The sequence below is a fragment of the Calliopsis andreniformis genome, chromosome 9, assembly GCF_051401765.1.
Source record: "Calliopsis andreniformis isolate RMS-2024a chromosome 9, iyCalAndr_principal, whole genome shotgun sequence".
Taxonomy (NCBI): domain Eukaryota; kingdom Metazoa; phylum Arthropoda; class Insecta; order Hymenoptera; family Andrenidae; genus Calliopsis; species Calliopsis andreniformis.
In genome coordinates this window covers 15,513,615-15,529,072 of record NC_135070.1, presented here as the reverse complement: position 1 = coordinate 15,529,072, position 15,458 = coordinate 15,513,615, and the positions used below count along the sequence as shown (strand labels likewise).

General features: G+C 38.9%; 1 protein-coding gene across 3 annotated transcripts in view; it reads right to left on the bottom strand.

Annotated features, from left to right (window-relative positions):
- The window catches only part of Rhea (Talin_middle and talin-RS domain-containing protein rhea), a 43,039-nt gene extending 41,491 nt beyond the window's left edge, over window positions 1-1,548 (bottom strand). For all 3 annotated transcript variants that reach the window (XM_076386267.1, XM_076386268.1, XM_076386271.1), the window contains exon 1: window positions 1,436-1,548. The gene's annotated coding sequence lies outside the window, so the exon portion shown is untranslated. The remainder of the gene's footprint in view (window positions 1-1,435) is intronic.
- Window positions 1,549-15,458: the final 13,910 nt, after the last annotated feature.

Below are 15,458 nucleotides of genomic sequence, written 5' to 3'. Positions count from 1 at the left end.
CAAAAATATAGGTAGTCGAGTGATCTGGAGTAAAATTTAATCGAATATCGCGGCCCAGTGAATCTTTTGCTTGGTGTCAAAAATCCCTATGAAGTGGTCCGTCAAAAGACCGCAAAAGAACCAAATCAACTTTACTTAGGCAGTTTTCAAAGAACGGAAATCTAACACTATTCGATGAGTTACAGTTTTATTAGAAGCTCTAGAAAATATGAAACAATTCCTTCAAGAGATTCTTAAAGTAAAAAAACAGCATTAATCCAAGGTCAATAATACTGGTAAACCTAACAGTGATCGATGAAAAAGAGATTATGACATACTGAAAATATAAAAATCTTACTGGAAAAAAAAACACACAAGGAACTAATTACAAGTGGTAGTGCATGTAGTACTTCAATAAACAGAGGTACAGAGTCATAAAACAAGGATCGAATTCTTTAGAATGTACCGTTATCTCAAACCCCAAAAATAACAGAGCTAATTAGCAATAAAGCCTAGCAGGTCACTGAACGTTTAATCAACGCCCAGAAGATTAAAAAAAAGTCCACTATAAATCACCGTGAAAGAGGTTAGAGTGCAACACGAGGGGACAAAAATTCCCCATAATCTCCCTCACACCTCCAAGATAAAAATAAACAACTAAACTGATTAACGTCTAAGCGCGTCGAATTGAAAGTTATCACGTTCAATCGTCAACACACCAGAGAACCAGAATAAATTGTCTAGACTCAGACCACAAGAAGGACAGAGTGAGAGAAAGCCGCTGATCGAAAGAAACAAGGCATACAAATAAAAGCAGGAACAAAAATTTCACCAAACGCAGAAACTTAATAAACTCTCATACACGAGAGTAGCAGATGGGTTTCCCTATTTAACCTCTTACAGGCTGCCTATTGATTTTCTCGGGTCCTATTGTTTTAGCACGTCGCGCATTTAACGAAACGTGAAGGGAAACGCGAGAGACAGAAGAGGAGGCGCGCACACGGCTACGTCGAGGCGGCCAGCGCGAAAATTCTCGCGAAATCGACGAGAAACATGAAACAGGAGCATTAACGCTCGAGAGATGCAGGGAACGCGAGCGACGAAACATGAGAGCTGTCAATCGTTGCTACGATGTTGTGAATCCTCGCTACTTCGGGGGACACCCGTTGGGTGGTCCTCACCCTCGATTTTGAGGTTAACTCGTAATACGCACCGAGCTCGCTGACCGACGCGATCGTGCAGAATGCGTACAGGCGGGTCGAGGCGATCGGTTGACGAACGTGAACGAGCCGCACGAGTTTTGTCAGCCAGAAAGCGTGGAGGAACGATCGGAAAACTCTAAACGAGGGCAGCACGCCCATCTGTCGGATATCAAGGAAAAATCAATAGAACCGGCGGCATCGTCGCCAACCGGCAGTCCAGCGATTTCATCGGGCGATCGTGGAATTCTACTCACCGTGAAAAATATCCACACATAGAGAAAGGCCCAGTCTTTCGTTGCACAAAATCAATTTGTCACTTCTCGGGCACAACCACACGTCCGACAACACTCTTGCGACTCCGCCGTTTCAGTTTCGAGCGTTCCTCTCGTTCAAGGTCAGTGACGGCGCGCGACGCGAAAAAATTAAGGCGCCTTGGGGACCCTACCAAATCACTGAAAATTCTTTTCTCGTTTTTATGATGATTCTGTTGACTACTAGGCTTCAGTATTAGCTTATTGCTGAATTATTTCATTATTTGTATGATGATGTGCGAATATTACATTGATTACGAATATTTAGGATTTTGGTGTTTGGGGAATTGAATTTAGAAAATTGAATTCCTAGTTACCTTTCAGTTACATCGATATGAGTATACGAATTATGAATTCTAAAATACTATAACTTATTTTAGAACAATTAAATTATTCTTTGAATTATTCTGTATTTATTTGGAGCATCTGTAAAGCTTACAAGATTTGTACTACTAAATACCATATTTATGATATTTTATAAAAAATTTCATTAATAACTTTTGGAAATGGAGTAATATATAGATGTAAAGTAACTTCCACTATTCCTCTAGATAGAAAAATATAAACCTAAATGACCAAAATAAAATGAAAAATACATTTGAGAGATACCAGAGCTATTAAACCCTGGATTACGCGCCATCGCGGCCCAATCGTGTTCCCCAATTTCAAAAACCGTTTCGATAGCCTGATAATCGATAACAATATAACGGTGGCGCTGCGGGCGCTACGTACTTCCCTGCCGCCATGCAAATAACTAATCCAAATAAACAGACTTTCCTCTAAAAATAAGAAGAGTGAAACCCACGCGCGATGAAAAAATATATTACACGAAAAGGAGAGCCCTTACGTGTCTCGTTTCTCAAGAACCTCTGGCATTTAAAGATCGTATGAAAATAATGAATGAAAAGAGAATTGGGTATCGTTTGAAATCGACTTGTAGAAAATCGCGAAATGGACATAAATCTTGACCAAAGGTTGTGTCAGAATCGTCAGATTAGCTGTTCTTCGAAAAACATCGAAATACATGGCGCGTCGTGGACGGAATTGAGACCGCACCAAATTTGGTCATGCCAGTCTCCATTCAGAACCCGTGTGCCTCGTCGTACGTAATGATGTAATACGCTTTACGCTACGATACGCTCACGGTGTATCGTATTCCGTGAAAAGTTTGTCATACACCATATAAACAGAAGCAAAATGCTATTTCCCCCATATTGTTTATACGAGGAGGCTTACCGAGTAGTTGAGGTCATCTACTCGGTCTTTGGAGTCGGGTCTCCAGATTTGGTTGGGTTGGGACAGCTTCTAGGTCATTTCTGCTTGGATAGCTTGGAAATAATTTAGGAAGTTTTTTTTATTATATTGTAAATTATTTTGGACGATATCTTACGATTGATATTGATGCTTTTTTTGGAATCTTGTTTTTATTTTTTTTATGTGATTAGGGGTGCTTGTTATTCCATACTGATGTACTTTTAAAAATGTGAAATTTGTACAATTTGATCACCAATTTACAAATATTTTACATAAAATTTAGATAGATTTAAGCAACTTTTCGCGCTCATAGTCAGTGTACCATATTATCAGTGTTATAACTTCCGGTTTCATTTAGTAACATTCGCAAAATAGAGGAATATTCCTAGGAAGTATATGAGCACATCGATGACATCACTTTTTTTGTTATCGCATTACTCAGACATCTGCATCAGTTTACAAGGCGTTCGTTTTTGTACGCTGAGTTTTGTAATATCTTTAGACGACACGTACTGAATGCTGAACGTGTGATATTGAATGAAAAATATTACCAGGCTCCTTTAAACAATTTTTTAAATAACTGTGACATAATATTTAACATGTTTCTTATTTCTTAAGTTATTCAAGCAATTTCTAGTAAAATAGCTACTTTTACTCTGGCATATTAATACTAAATCATTAATCTGTAGATTCTAAAGATATAAAGAGTTACTCTTCTTCTGTTTTTATGAAAATCCATTCAACTACTTCGCGAAGTTTCTCATTAAAATTAAATCTTCTCTTTAACTGCCTCAGACCAGAACAACTAAAAACGAGTAATCAAAGAACACTTCCACAGAGTGGAAATACAAAATTTTAAACGGAGTTCCATTTTAACAAAAAATCCACGTACCTTCTAAACCCAGCAATCCTCTCAACTAATTTCCGTCCATCCACGAATTTCACTCACTCGAAGACAATCCAAATCTCGTAAAGTCATCATTCACAAAAAACCACTCCACAAGACAAACATTTACCCACTACGTAAAATCCACCCAGCAGCTTTCAAAATCACCGGTCGACACTAAAGACTTCACCAAACTGAACCGTTCCTGTACCCGCTCATAACAAATGTCCCTAAACGATGACATTCAAAAGCCACACTTTCACCGTCGATCTCGGATACGACTGCCGCGATGACATTATTATATAATCGTGAGAATCCAATTAGAACGAGTGTTACGCAGAAAAGTGACACACGAGGCCCATCCGGCGTTTATCTGGACCCGAAGGAAGTGGTTGCCGATTTCCTCGCAGCGACGCGACTGGCGGTCGCCGATTGATGCATCGAGAATCGACTCAGATCCGTAAATAGTAAACCAAGGGGAACGATGATTAGAACGGCGAGTTGTCGTTTCTTTAATGGTAAACCACCCACGAGGCGCGTAAGTTCGCGCATTCCTCGCGTTCCACGCGCGTCGGAGGCAAAGAAAGAAGGCGTCGTACCTTCCATCAGACGTGGGTGCTTTTTCCACGCTGACGCCGAAGAGAATGCACCTGTGCATAAACCGCGAAACGTGGGCGATGCTCGATATACGAACGGGCACGATACGTGGGCACGACCTGCATTTTAACGCGTCGAGGACAACTCGTGCGTTTACTTGGGACCTTTTCGAACAGCTTTTCGCATTTCCTTTCGCGTTCTGTGGGTTTGATTTTTCTCTCTGCTCTGGGATAGGTGTTCTTGCACCCTTAGAGGAAAGCGTGAAGTATGGTTTAGAGATGTAAACAAAGTTTTCAATACATGGAAGTATCCAGATTATTGAAATGAAATTTGTAGAAGCGAATATTTGAGAATTTGAAAATTCAAAATCAGCAAATAGTACGCACAGAAAAGAAAGAATAGTCGCTGAATAGGGTCAGCTTAGAAGGAAAGACAACAAAGAAGCGAAATCACGGTAATCCAGCTAATGATATGCGCGAAGTGAACGAGAACGAGGCCAACATCACGTTGCCAAAATTTTAATAACTGCTTTTCCTCTGTCAGCATCGTACTGTTACAATTTTAACGAGCTTCTTACATTCTGTGGCATCACGATAAATCCTAAACTCTGACCATCCACCTTAAAACATATTAAGTACCTATTAGTTACATAGATCTTAACTATGTACCTACTATTACTAAATTGTGTAAGAAGGAAGCAATGAATCACTAAACAGTGTTCCACGAACAGTGTTTTGATATAAAACGATCTTAAAATGCTTTCAGCGTCTTGGGAAACCGGGACAGACTAACATCGACTAGGCAGAAGACAACGTGAGATAAGTTCCACGCTTCCGGCGTTAAAGAGGAGTTCCGACTGGACTGTTGCCAGACCCGCGGTCGTAATCCAATTTTCATTCGTTTCGACTTTTTTACCGTTGGAGGAAAAAGCTTTTCCTCCTGCGGGAAACGTCAGCCTCGACCTGCCTTATCATCCGTTTCCGGAGGGAACTCCAAGATGGAGCAAGCACCGCGCGTTGCAGTGATAACAGGGTGTTTTCATGTTCAATAAACATTGAAGACCTTTCCATAAGTTAATCAAGAATTTTGCATCATTTGAAACTAAAAAACAGCTGCAAGAATATTTCATAAATTTTTTATGATTATATAAAAATAATTATTATATAGTTATATCTTACATCATCAAGATTAATTCTGAACTGTCTCCAATTATCAGATCTAAATTCCCCCAAACAAGAACCACCCAACTTCGATAGCCTATCAACCTAATCAACTTGCCCAAGTATCTCCTGGCTGCAGGAGATGAATCAGTTGATCATTCGTCAGACGAACTCCAGACAACTCATTTTTGGAGGAAACGGAGAGATACTACTGTTCCTCCACCCTTGAATGACAATAAATATAGAGAAGCAACCCCCCAATGCCTGCTTCCAGCAATTTCCCTTACTCTTCTCTCCAGACAAGTTTGTCGCCCCCTTTGTTCAACTGGCATTGCGCCCTGTCGTCGAACCCTGCACGCGCTCCCGCGTTCTAGAAAGTTTCTCCATTACATATATCTGCAGAATTTCTATCGGCTACCGAATCAGATTGATATCTCTCGAGGTGGATACATGGAGATCGTGGGGATGAATCAACCTCTCAATTGAGCGCTTGGAAGATAACGTTCGACTCCCTTGGAGCAGAAAATGGCGCTCCAATTTTGCTTCTGCAAAGAATCTTTCGAAATTCATAGATTCATTATTCTAAATTTCAGTTTCTTGAGTCTGTATGTTTAGAAGGGATGTTAATTTCTATTTCTCTTGAAAGTAGAAGAAAATATCTAGAAAAAAATATAGAATCACGTTTTCAAATTTCCTTCTCGAAATAAATAAGAATATCTAAAAGGGAATATCTAGAACATGAAATTCCGCAAATGCTTAATTTTTCAGGACATTTACATTACTTTTTTAAATCTGATAGAACCTCATCGAGACAACCCCTCCAACCGCAAGTAGAATATACCGCGACAGGAAATACAGTAGAATACGCTGGCAAAGTTCAGCCAAACGTTCTATGCAAGTTGAAACTAATCTCTTAGATCAGCACGTGCTGGTTCCCATTCCAGGAGGAGCGTCTCCGTCTCCGCTATCGAGACGGTAGTATTCTTCGTAAGGAAGAAGAGTGGCGGTCTGCGGAGGAGGACACGAGGGCAGATACAGAAGCTGAGGGCAACGAGACGAGGAGAAGAGATTTTATGGGGGATCTTCGGGAGCCCGGGACCGGGGGTCGTGCTGGCGATGGCCATAAAAAAACTAGGCTCCCGCTCCGGGATACGACGGGATACGATGTGTTTTGCCAAAAGCTGGGAAGCGTCGCGACGGCGCCAGGGGGTCTGGAGCCAATGTCTGACTTCCATCCCAGGAATACACCCCGAAAGCTACCAACGAATTTCGCTTTACTAACCCCTTCGTTATTATTCTCCCTGAATCGTTGAGGGTAATTACCGCGTAAACTTGCTAATTGCACGTGATCGCAGTAATAATAATTTTTCACCTTTTTCAATGAAAAATTTCAGTAGGACTTTCTGTCATAGAACAGACATAGAATATTCTGAATATTGAATTAGAAAAATGATTCATTCATTTGTGTATCCAGTAAATTTTTTGTGGATTAAATTTGCTCAAAGAATTCAGATTTTTGATTTTTCATTTAAGGATACAAGTAATATGTCACACTACTTCGACGACCAAAGCAGGACTTCTCCAAGTCTAGGATTAAAGTTTCTCTCAAAGACTATTCATTCTCCAAAGAAAGATATTTGTTTCTCTTTTGACAGAAAGATTCGCAGGAGGTTTTCGATAACACGAGAAGATTAAGCTGGCAAGGGGTGTGTTCGAGGATTCGATACGCGGTCAAGGGAAAACTTGGCAAAATTGTACAAAGGGGTGTGTACGTATCTTCGCGTTCTACTCTCTCAATGCATCTCCATCCTCGATCGGGATGATTTATGAGCGAGATGACTGTAAGTTGCGGACATAAATCCACGAATAAACTCATTTTTCTGAAAGGTTTCGATCTTTTCCGACCCCGACCATGGTTGCCCCGCCGACTACTATTACTAAAGATATTCAGACGTGATACAAGCTCGTATTATGCAAGCCAGAGAACAAATACTGCTCCTGAAAAATGTTTTCTGCGTGACTCTCATTTATCTTGATCTGTCTGCGGAACAATTTAAACAGCTCTCGTCGGCGACGATCTCAATGAGACGGTTCAAGTGGAAACTATTTTGAAATACTTCTTGGCGTAAAATACACTAATTTTTTTATAAAAAATTATAAAAATGTTAAGTTTGTTGCAATTTAAGTTAAAAATTGATGAGGTGAAGTCATAATATAATACAAGCAGAAAAAGTATCAGGTATTATCTACCTATTACCCCCTTCATTTTTCAGAATTTTCCTGCCCTGAGATAAATAGTTTAGATGAATCTAAAGAATATTTTTTATTCTCAAATTGGAGAACGTTTTATAAAAACATGCCTTGGATACAACGTGGGAGTCGATAATATTCAGGGAACAGAATTCGCTCGTATTTAGATGTTTCTACCTCATATACTTTACGATTCTCTCGCCGTCGGAAGAAAGGGAACGCAGATACATCATAAGCCCCTAAAAGAGCACAATAGGACGAGCCCTTGCGAGTGCAATCGAGGATGATTTGACAAATTCTTGGTCGTGTATGTGCATGGGGGACGTGTACCAACAGCAAGAGTGATGCGTGCGCGGCTATCGAAATCACCATAAAAAGTCACCCATGTCTAACGCGGGGCCAAAGTGAATCGTAAATTCGAAAGGAATTAATGCACAGAACGGTCTTCGCCGAACGATTTCCTCTCACGAAAAGGAGGCTATAATTTATAATACGACGACCAAATATCTCTAATGTTCGAATTTTAAATAATTTTGGTTTTATACTATGCAATAAAATTCTTTAAGAATGCAATAAAGTTGGGCAACCTCTATCATGAAGAACATAGGCGAATTAGTTGTTACTAACATGCTGTAAAAAAGTAGTTAAACTTTATATTAATCAGTATTATTCACGTGTTACATGACTAATTAAAGTGAACATATTCATGACCATACCAACTAGTTTACACATTAATGTGCACATTATTTTTCCTGCCAAATGTTCTCGTGTACAATAATAAAGTTACCCATAAAATTTTAGTAATCTTTAATGATAACGAAATCTCAACTATACCACCACCAGCATATTCACCAAAAATTCCTTAATGAAATATTCTTAATTTTTTTATGAAATATTCTTCTTTTTCTTCCAACGAAAAAATATCTAGTATGTTTTATAAGTACCCAGGAAAGCTTTCCAGTTTCTAAGCACACTTACTTTCCATGTAACAATTAGTATAGAGACTTCCGGTTAATGTTGACCATTACAATCTCCGAAATCCCGTCACTTAGACACTCTCGCCTGCAAATGGCGAGTTTCCGGAAAAACCCTCGCGAGTGTCACGTGCATCTCGCTGACAAATGACACCGTCGTGATTCTCGTCAGTCCGTCCAAGCGGATGTGACGACATATCACTGGCTTTTCTCTGTCCCCCTGTCTGCGCAATAACTGTTTCTTCCCTCGAGCCTCGGTCTCCCTTTTCGCTGCGTACCCATCGCCGTTTTCGCTCGACTGACTTTTCAGATTCCGTAGAATCATCGCTCCCTGTACCCTCTAGTCGCGTCGCCCACATAAAAATTGTCAACGGAACCGGATGCCGGAAGCGCGACGGGGGTAGCGCTACCACGTGCGCTGAGAAACTCGGAGAACCGTGGAAGCCCAAAGAGAAGGCTCCCTCGGGTTTTCTCTCCCCGATGGATTCCATGGGACGAAGAAAAATCGCGTCGAAGCGTAATTAATTCGGATCGTTCGACGGATGCTCGTCGACGTCGTAAATATCGGCCCCTTTTCAGATAATTGATTTCCATTAATTCTGTTTCCTTGTTGGACATGAGTAATTCATGAGTTACTTACATTTCGATCGTTAATTTTGTGTTTTGGAAGGACGAAGCTTTGCTTTTGATAATATGTTAATGTATAATGCAAAATTATTACTCATTATGAAGTGAATCATGTATGAAGAACGTTTCAGATGTAATCAACTAGTTTTAACATAATTGTACATTATTCTGCGTTATAGTGTCGACTGCGTTATGAACGCATTGCTCGAGACATTACACGAAATGGAACCCCTGGGGTTAATTAAATCAGCAAGAATCGTCGTGGCGTTTCTTTGCGCGCCATTAAAATTATAAACCCGAATTGGCGCACGTGTCTCTTGTAATTTAGGTCGTTAAATTAACCCCCTCATGTAACGCGAGGCGTCAAACGTTTTAACGCAAAGAATTCCCCAAGTGACCACCACAATAAAATATTGCTGAGTTTAATCCTTGGATGACGAATACAGCAAGAGGAAATCATTTTATAATTTTGAAAATTATGTGAAGCTACTAAAATTATCGCAATTAATGTATACTTATTATTTTATACCTTTAAACATATAACAAATGAGACTCGATCTCTCATAAATACCTAAATCAAATTTTTCATGATAGCAAAATACAACAAAAGTATAAATCGCTGTAATAATTTGAAATAAATGTGGAAAATCGTGACAGACGCAGACAGAGTGATAAAATTCAGGTAACAAGCCTCCAGGGGCGTTGTAGGCAAGGGAGCTTTCATCGCAAGCCATATCGGGGGTGTTAACTACTGTACACGGGGTACTTAAATACCCCCGAGCATTTAAATCGCATCGAACATTTGGCCACACGGTGCATTAGTCCTGGTAGAATGATCATGGATATACGAGCAAAGGGATGTACTGTACCGGGTGTGGACTTAAGTAATGAATGCGTTCACGGGGGTGCGAATATTAAATTACAAGTGCTCGTGTACCGTGCACCGTAACGTAACATATACGATCAGATTTAATTCGTCGCACGATTTACGATCCAGGCCTTCATATTTTTTATCGAATTTATACGATCCCTTAAAGTAAAAGGAATTATAATAATTCAATTATAAAAATCACACAAACTTTAAACGTACAAATTTTCAAATTTTCGAATATTCAAATTTTCAAATATTCAAATTTTCGAATATTCAAATTTTCGAATATTTAAATTTTCAAATTTTCAAATATTCAAATTTTCAAATTTTCGAATATTCAAATTCTCAAATTTTTAAGTTTGAATTCTATTGTTACTCTTAACTTTGAAAGTACATCGTTAACTTTCTACAGTACATGGGCAAGAAGTTCATACAACTTATAATAAATTCTTCAGTACAAAACTACATTTCTTATCTACTGACTATTAATTCAAGGAACAGGATTCTGTCCTGCTATAAACTCGCTATGAATTTACTAATACAAACTCGTCGAAATAATCAGATTGAATCTAAAACTCCTTTAACAATCATTTTCACTTTCCGCCCACATCTCAGACATTTCTACTCAGCCATTTGCATCGATTGCAACATGATAATTATCAACTAGTAACTTCAGGCGCCCACTCGAAGCGCAAGACAAGAACACCTGCGCACTTTTCCGAATACATTAAGCCAACGAGCATTCAAACACACGATAGACAGAGACTAGACGAATAGCGGAAATTCAATCACGCCATTGGTTCACATTTTCACGAGTTCCGCGTCCAATTTGTACGATATATAGCCGGGGCCGCAGTGACGTCTATCCCTCGGCAGTTTCTGCACCCCATAAATATCCAGAAACCACAGAAACTGACCATTCCGAGTGGCCTGCGTCCATCGTGCGCCGAAAATTCTCGTGAAAGCACCCCGACGGGAGGATTGATCGCCGAAGAGAGACAAAAGTTACTTACCCTTGCGGTGAGCTGCACAGGATACGCCCCACAAGGGTTGCTCGCCAGTGTACACACACGCACCCTTGATAGAGCCAAATAAAGAGCACACTCGTCGACAGATTACCGCTTAAGTGCCTCGATACTCTTTCCTTAAGTGATCGTTACTTTTTTCCGTGTCTTCTTTTCCAGTAGGCGCATTTCCACTTTGGCCGATCATCCCCTGTAACAGAATTTCGGTAGAGGGTTAACTTTAGTCAGATAATTGGACTTTTAACTGATCTAGAAGTTTCCTAAGTCAATTTGTAATTTTTCAAGGTTATCCAAGGTGAGGTTACTAAAATTTGTTCAGCGGTATTATTGTAAATGATGAATAGGACAATTGTTAGAAATAATTCCTTGGAATTAAAAACTAATTAGCAATGACGAACAGTAGAGAGTTAGAAAAGAGGAACAGACGATTTCAACGATGGAAGATAATTAATAATAATTAAAATCGAATTCAGCGTCGGGAGACACCCCTGTAAGTCGAGCAAAAACATCGTTGATCTATGCTCCTCGCGAAAGATTATAAATGTCATCATTCGTGGCGCTCCTTTTGCACAATAAATTTCTATTGTTCCTTGGGCGCTGAACCTTGACGAGTGTTCTGTCGAGCTCTAAGGGAGATCAACTTTTTGTCTTTACTATAGGAATAGTTTTTTCTCCTGAGGGTGGAGAAGGAATCGCAGTGTCATTGAGTAGCATGGGCAATGATGTCAGCTGGAAAGCTAGAGACCTTCGAAAGAATCTTTATGCAAGAACTATCTACAGATCTATGAAAATTGGAAATAAAAATAAAAAAAGAAATTGAAAAACCTTAAACTTAGTTTTTACAGTAGAATATTGAATTATTATTGGAATTCTTAACTTTACCGATTAAGCTTAATAAAAGTAATCTCACATACCCTTGTCCGAATAAATTTTATGATAATCGTTCCATATGAAGCAGAACGATTGCATATCCAACCAAACCGATTGGTATATGAATAAAGTAGGGGTTCATCGTAGGGACTCGGTCCCAGCACGAGAACACGTTCCCGACGAAACTCGAACTCGACTGCGACTTCCAATCGGGTCACCCCAAAAGCTTTGTGGCAACCTTTTAATCAATCGAATCGATGTACACGTTTCGGCAATTCGATCAACCAAATCGCTCGTGGAATTACGTCCCCGCCGATCCTAAATCATCTTCCTGCGTCAGAGACGGTTACATAAATCGCGCTCAGCGGGTATTGGTCCACATTTACACCACCGCCCCTTCCTATATCTATATGAATCTATTAGAAGATAACCACCTCCACCCTTGCAGATGTACACGCGCGGATAGAATGTATTTCGATTTGTCACAGCCGGTACACGGGAGTGCATTCGCTCGAACAAGTCGCACTATCGATGATTGGACACGCAGAGGCAAGTTTCTGATTTATTGAAGCGACTCACGTGACAGGGTCTCCTAGACGACGGAAAAATGAAATTTAAATGAGGCTATACTGCGCTTCCGTGTCTCTACTGTTATTACTGCATCAATCCACTTGCTTGCTCGACTGACTACGTATCTGTATGGCTAGGTTCTTAGTGTTCTTTGGTTTTGTGCCCTCACAAGAATTTTTTGTGTTATTATTTTCTATTTCCACGAGAGGTTTTCACAAGGGTTTTTTTGGTAAACAGATTTTATTATTCTTACAGAAATGCTTGAGATACCTTCGTTTTCCCCTACGCAGTTTTTGTAGAGTTTCTCATGCTAATGGGAATTGCGCGCCATGTTAAAGCAGGGGTTGCTCTAATTTTTGCTTACGCAGTAAAGTGGTGTTAATTTTTTCCTAAATTGTTATTTTAAGGGGATCTGGTTTTCCATCTTTCACCCTTCCGATAAATATTCTCTTCGTTATGATAACAATCTAGGCTTACGTAAACATAAAATATCTTTCATAACGAGACATCAAGTAGATGAAGTAGGGGCACAAATTCTGCTGATAAAACATATCTAGTAATATTTACTCTACAAAGCAGTGGTATTTAAGTGGGCTCACTGTAGATTTATCTTATAGTCCCCACGATAATTCAAGTCGTAACAATGATAAGATGATAGTAAAAAATTCTGATTTTGTCAATAAAAATGACAAATCTAGTATTCTTTCCCCAGCTATTCTATTTATTAGATTTTCTACTTGCAAACTATATCTACTGAGTAGTAAAATAATATAGTAGAGAGCTCTCTATAAACAACGATAAAATAAAATACGACAATTCAAGGAACCATTTCTCAACAAAACAAACTTCCTGTAAAAGGAGTGGTTTCGTGGAACCAGCACTTAGGTTCAAGTCAAAACAAAAATTGCGTTTGTTAAACTACACTATACGAAAACTTAAATCCACAAAAGCGTCGCGAGATAGGAATTGATAATAACCATACCATTGCGTCGGTCATATCAGCGAATTCTCTCCATTAATTCGCGGGAGCATCGAAGCGTCCCAAGCAATTTTAATAACTCATGGCCATCGCGTTGCGTCGACGGTAGTTCTGCGTCGGCCATAAAACACTTTACAACTTTGCCAATAAAAAAGTTTCAACAATTCACCCTCGGGGATCAATAATAGGCAGCTTCTGATTGGTACGTGCCGCGCCAATCGAGGGTGGTTGCCGCAACAAGGGTTGAAATCCGGGGATTCTGCGCCACTACACAGCCGCTCTTATTGGTCGCGTTTTCGCCAAAGGGGCTGGTTCACCCCTGGTGGGGCAGAAACCTTCCCAGAAATGGACGCCTGACGTAAAATACGCCGAATTTCCAATTTTTATTGTACCCCTTATAGCATTTCATTGAACGTATAACGTCTACTGCGTCGAATGTTTCAGGACTGCAATGCTAGTTTTGTTACCAAGGTTCACCCTTCGAAGAAAAAAGTTGCAATTGTTTTATTCTTTATTTTACAAGAGGATGATAAGAGGTAAAGGTAATGGAGTGTATTTGTCTGGATGGTAACTTAAAGGAATTTAAAACAACTTTGATCTGATAACGATTGTGATTTTTTAAATGAAATAATGGGGGTTGTGTTTTGCTAATGAGAGGCCACTGCGTGAAGATTTTAGTACGATTGTATTACGATGTTACTGTGCACCAAAGAAGACAATAATTGAAGAATACTATAGATAATTGGCTATTTTTAGTTAGGTATGCCCTCATTTTGGTTAAGAAAGAAGAAAGTCCTGGAAAATTACTGTTTTCTACAAAAGATTGTATATCTACTTGTCTAATAGTGCATGAGAGTACGAGATCTGTCGCATTGCAGGCACGCATCATTTCCTTCCTTTCATTTTACGGAAACACCACTTCAACGTTATTGAATTATTCGCAAGATTTAACTGTGACCTGTTCTCTCTCACTCGCCTCGTTTAACCCTGATTGTTACAAACTGCACGGGTGTCCTCAAATGTGTAAGAAATAGGACATCCGAGCTTATAAATCTCAATTGCCGTGGCCTAAAATTTATGCTGCACGGTCACTAAAACATGTGAGAGGATTGCCATTCTTCTTCATAAATTAAAAATTTCCACTTCTCTCGTACGATATTTCATATTAAAAATTAGGTCAATTTTGAAGAACTATTTAATCGCGATTGAAATATAATGGAACTTTTACTAATATTCTATAAATTTACTCATATCAATTTAGTTAAGCTTATTACATTGTTAAACAGAAAATTCTACGTAACTCATAATTGGTATATCTCTACGAATCGCTTTTATTATTTTTATGCTGATAAACGTAATCTAAATTATATGTTTCTAATTAGTCATCAATTTTATTTAACCTCATAATACTCCAGAAAGTATTTATTTAAATAAAATAATTTTGTGTTGCATTCTTCTGAAAACAATCTGACAACGAAACACTTAAATTAATACAATCGGAAGTCAGGAAGTTCTCTATCACTCCATTTCAAAAAAGTAGAAATTGGCGCGCTTTTCCCTTTAGTATTGGAATAAAATATAGCAGTAATATGACACCATATAACAATCATAAAATGTTATAATATTAATCTCATGTCCACTTTTTTAATAAACGTAAGAAGCAATAGAAAAATCGACCTTTCATGTAATTTACTTTATATTCACAAAATGATTTCATTGTAATATGTATCTCTAGCCTCTAAAAGAAATCACGTACCTTTTGCAGTTCTTTACTCTTCAATTTAAAGCCTTCAATTGTTCCTGTGACACCATATTAACGAAAATATTATATTTACATATAAAATTGTTAAAATACAAAAAGAATATAAAATAATAAAATTATTTAACGTTTAAATCACTACAT